Consider the following 5,381-nt stretch of genomic DNA (forward strand, 5'->3'; position numbering starts at 1 on the left):
TCAAGAACATTCCATATGATTTACTAATGGCTTTTTGAAAGGACATCAGCTAACAAGGAGGTGGATATTGATGTGGACACAGCTGTAGTACTTTCCACTGCTATCATAGCACTGAGGCTCAAGCATCCAGCACTAATTTACAGTTTACAATATTAATTGGATCTTCATCTAATACTAGCACTCTGATAGGAGGAAGGAGAAGAACTGATAGACTACCAGAGGAGGAGAGGAGAACATATCCAAGCTGCTTCGGATTAAATGAAGACATGAGCATATTTTTTCACTGTATGGGTTGAGCTACCCTTTTTTACAGTGACCTGCTTTTAGTCCCGATCAGGTGAGAGGGAAGGGGAGTGTCAGCGGAGGGGAGAGGGTTTCGCCCAGGAGTGTGGGAGAAGTCGTGTCCCCCTTTTGGGTCGGATCGAGGCACCCAGTATCTCATGCTTGGAACCCTCTCTTCTCCTCTTTCACTCTCTTTCCTTTTTGTGTGATATGGACTCTAAACAGAAGAAAGGATCAGACTTTTCTTTTCCTTTTTTGTCTCGATCCTTTAACTACTTAAAAGCAGGCAGACACTATACAGTTGAGCTAAGCCAGGTTACGGTGGGTAGATTGGTGAGGTTTGTGATGCAGGTAGTTTGATGAACCTGGGCACTAGCTTCCTAATTCTCATTCTGATCTCTTTCTCGATCCCGTGGCTTTGACTTAAGATCAATTGTTTAGTGTTTACCTCACCTTTCAAAATAAGTCAATAACTTTGATTGTAGGTTAATGATCAATGTAGTGTTAAAATTATGTGTGTGTGATCTGACGTTTTGATGCAAGTAACACTTTAAGTTGACACGATATTAGTGAAATCTCAATTTTGTGTCAAGTGTCTATTGTTATTTTATAGGATTCACAATTAATTCTTAATTTAATAATTATTCTTGATAATATGCACATTGTGTGGTAGATTGTGTATTAAGACTACTCATTATGTTGATGTTGTAGAGGTTAAAATATAGACAGTAGTGGTGGGAGGCAGTAATAGGTCATTAGATAATGGTACTGTATTGAGATAACTTGTCTTACATTGTGTATACAAAATAAGTTGTAGGTAATATAGTATGATGTTAAGATAGAAATGTATTTTAATATGGTATAGGTATCATTCTGTCATATTAAGGTTCATAGGTTAGTAAGTTAATGTAGGTATAAATATAATGGTATGGTGTTATAAGATGAGAATGTACTTTTATAGCAAGGTTAATATGGTATACATGTACATGTAGGTATCATTGTGTCATTGAAAGGTCATAGGTAGTAGTACAAATTAGAAGGGTACTAGTTATAGTGTAGGTTTAGCAGTAAAAATTAGGAAACATGTTGTGTTAGGTATACAGGTTATATAGTGTAGTGTAGGTATAATAAATAATTATAGGAAACATGTAGTTATGCCTAGAATATAGGTTATGTGTAAAAGTTAGAAGGTAGTTATAGGTATAGTGTAGGTATCGTAGTAAAATTAGGAAGCAGGTATAGTTATATTAGGTTATGGTGTAGTTATTGTATAGTAGAAATTAGAAGGTAGTTATAGTATAGAAATTAGGAAACAGGTATAGTTATAGGATACAGTAGGTATAGGTTATAGATCTAGGTTTTATGATTTATTATTATTAAATTATTATTATTGTTTATAATTTTTTATTTTTTATCATTTATTATTATTTATTATTATTCTTTATTATTTTTTATGATTTATTATTATTTATTATTATTCTTTATTATTTTTTATGATTTATTATTATTTATTATTATTCTTTATTATTTTTTTTAAACCTAGGCCTCAGCAAGAGTGTTGGGCCTCAGGTTATTCTAATTTTTGGGCAGCAATGTAGTGCCGCCTCCACGTGGCGCTGCCTGGGATCACTAATGGTTACTACTGCTAGTGATGCTAAGAGCACTACATACAAGAAGAAAAATAACAATACTAACAGTAAGTTTGTGTAAGGAATTTAATATTATCATTGATAGGTTCAAGCTGAAATAAAGATGAAATGTCAAGTGGATTGATACTCAAGACTGAAGCTAAAGATTTATATACTAGTTTAAATTTTTTGAAAAATAATTCTTTTAAATTTTGATTGCATGTATTTATGGCGATTTGAATTGTCATTGCCAGTTCTACAACTACTGCTGTGCAGCACGGCTAAATGAGCCACCAACACATGCACACATCTTTTTATAATGAATGTACAAAATATTATTTTGTGTAGAAATTCTATTAAAATTTTAATTTTTAAGGTTCCAAATTTATGTCAATATGTGCATGTATGATGTATCTATATTAGTTGAGTTCAGTAAAAGTTAAAATTTTGTCATTAAAAATGAAATAATCTTGAAGACTTTCCCGACTGCAATCAATAGGAAAGGAAGAAAGTCACTCCAGTCTCCTAGTAGTGGTATAAAAGGGCCAAACTTTATAGCCTCCTAGTTTTTATACATGACATGCATTGTTTTAACTGCTTTTATACAGTAGCTATAGATCTATACATGCACATTGAACCATGAACTAATTGCAGCCAGCCACCCACGTGTTCTCACATTTCAAAATGACTGCTCAAGCAAAGTTAAGTTCTTTGTTTAAAGAGGGAAAAGAGAAGCTATCCTTCCTCCAGACCCACCACAAAGAAGGAAAGAACAGACTAAGACAGTTTACTAGGACCAAGTAAAACCTGAGATACAACCAGAAATAGAAATGCTACTAATCATTAAAATGATCCTCGAAACCCTCGTACAGTATTTATTGGTAACATTCCTCTGTCAACTAAAAAGAAGGACATACTCAAGCTGGTCTCCCCCTTTAGTTTGGTTGAGTCGCTATGGCAACGATCAGTTGTGGTTTCTCCTGGTAAACTTCCTGTTGAAGTTGCTAGGAAACTTGGAAAACAGCTGACAGGGATGACTACTAATTTCTATGTTGTTATGGAGACGGAGGAGTTTGGAGTTGAATGGACGAGAGGTTGACAGGAGGCATATTAGGGTTGATCTGGCCACACCTACTAATTACATTCACTGTTCTGTGTTTGTAGGTAATGTACCTTTTGGGGCCGATGAAGAGACACTGAGAAAAGTATTTGAGTAAGTACATGTACATGTATGTAGTATTTACGTAATGTTCATGTGCATAAAATGTTATTAAAATGGGGAATTCTCTCCTTGAATTTTTTGGTCAAAGACCCTGTACAGGAGCTATTGCTCAATTTTTGAGTAACTTTAGAAATTTGTAAAAAAATCAAAACTTGATGGGAATCAGCTCAAACTTTCTACGCAACATAAGAACATGTATACCGTATGGCTAGAAAATTTCGAGGGCATAAATTTTCGTGTTTTAGTGAAAAGCTCTTAATTCTTTAATTTCGAGGGAGTTAAATTTCGTGTTTTTGCACATGCACTTGCATTAAGTCATTGATTTTCACATGCTGCACATGCACAGTGAGCATTTCTATGGTATTAATTTTCGTGGTTAAGAAGTTACCCATGAAATCCGTGAAATTAAATATCCCACGGAATTTTCTAGCCATACGGTATGCATCAGAAAATGTAATTAAAATGGGGAATTTAATCCTTGACATTTTTGGCGAAATTTGGCTTGAGACCCTGTACTATAGTATAAGGACTTTTGCCCGATTTCGAAGCAGCATTGAAAATTCGTAAAAAAATCCAAGCTTGATCAGAATCAGCTCAAAACTTTCTACATAACATAAGTACATGTACATGTAAAATGCAATAAAAATGGAGAATTTTCTTCTAGTCATTTTTCATGAAATGCCCTTTACTATTATTATTATACATGTATAATAATTATTTATAGTATAGGACTTGGTCAAATTTGTTGATCAACTAATTCATTAAAATCTGTTTTGATCAGAATAAAATGGTTTTAAAATCATTATTCTCTTTTCCCCCCTCATTTTATCATTTTCCTCCCTCCCCTTCTCTCCCTCAGGTCCTGTGGTCCTGTTGATGGCATTCGTATCATTAAAGACACTAGGACTGGCATTAACAAAGGGTTTGTTTATGTCAAATTCAAAGACAGCAGCTCTGTCGTATTTGCTTGCAAAAATGAAAGAATTGAACTAGAGGGATGGAAACTAAGAGTCTTTTGCTGTCACTGCGATAAGGTTGATCCAGAATGGCTTTATCAACTTGCACCAAATTTTTATCAATATGGAACTGTAAGTTAACTTAGTACAATATAGTATTAATGATTTACAGTCTTATAATAGCTTCTCTTAATTCATGTGTCAATATTAACATCAGTTTCTAGCTGAAAAGTTTTTTATCTTAGGAAAGAGAAATAGCAGAATCAAAGAAGAAAAAGTTAGAAGATTTGCCAGTTAACACTTGAAAGCCTTCAAATGCTGTATGTGTTTATTTTATTAAAATAACCAGATTCTGCTGAGTCATCCGGTATCGCATATTATAAGCACTCAAACTTTTCCCTCTTCCTTCAAGTCCACCACAATGCCTAATTATAACAATAAAGTCGACGTAATCAGAGCACATTTCACAAGTTCATTTCCAGACTACTCATACTGATGTGGATTGGCTTGTTACTGGCCTTGCCCTCCGAACTATCACATACACTTCTAATTGCATTTTCTCATAATCCACACGTCTATAATTCTCCAAATAGCAATAATTATGCATTACTGCTACCACAGATGCTATTGGGAATATCTTATGCTCTCACTGCCACAGCCTCAATGGAGTTTACAATAGCACAAGCTCCTATATATGTGAGAAGATTAATGGTGAGCATGTTCTATGCTTTCGTTTGGCATTGGTTTTTCCATACTATGATTACTTATATTTATTAATTTTTGGCACAATAATTTCCTTACCATCTAACAAAGAGCATATTGGTACTCTTCTCTGTGGTAGCTTTTGCAATACTTGCTAAACGTTACAAGTATCGGGTCAGAGAAAATGAAGCTAATATTTATGAAATAGCCAGCGATCATTATTGAAGATACATTGAGCAAGAAGAGCAGTACAACAAAGATCAGAATGTATTTTTTGATTCAATTTAGTGTGTCGTACAAAATCAATGCATGTAATCTTTGATAGTAGACTAATAATAATTTATTATTAATTTTTATAAATGTACTTGTATTACTGAAAACTGGGAGATACCTATGTATGTGTAGATCTAATTTACATTGATAATAAAATTAATGATAAAATTACAATAGTTATAGCAATACCTATGTAAATGTACATGTATGTAATGGGTATATTTATTTAAGTCGTACATGTATGTATATGTTGGTCTTTTTAATTTTACTATCAATGGTAATTACATGTATTAGTTTAATCAGTTGAGTGGTTCTGAT

General features: G+C 33.5%; 1 long non-coding RNA gene across 1 annotated transcript; it reads left to right on the forward strand.

Moving 5' to 3' along the window:
- Positions 1-3,901: 3,901 nt before the first annotated feature.
- On the forward strand, positions 3,902-4,666 carry LOC109590371 (uncharacterized). The gene is made up of 2 exons (XR_002189286.1): positions 3,902-4,220; positions 4,334-4,666. It is a non-coding gene; the product is annotated as an uncharacterized LOC109590371 (long non-coding RNA).
- Positions 4,667-5,381: the final 715 nt, after the last annotated feature.

Source organism: Amphimedon queenslandica, unplaced genomic scaffold (assembly GCF_000090795.2).
Source record: "Amphimedon queenslandica unplaced genomic scaffold, v1.1 AMPQUscaffold_10137_Cont17489, whole genome shotgun sequence".
In the NCBI taxonomy this organism is placed as follows: domain Eukaryota; kingdom Metazoa; phylum Porifera; class Demospongiae; order Haplosclerida; family Niphatidae; genus Amphimedon; species Amphimedon queenslandica.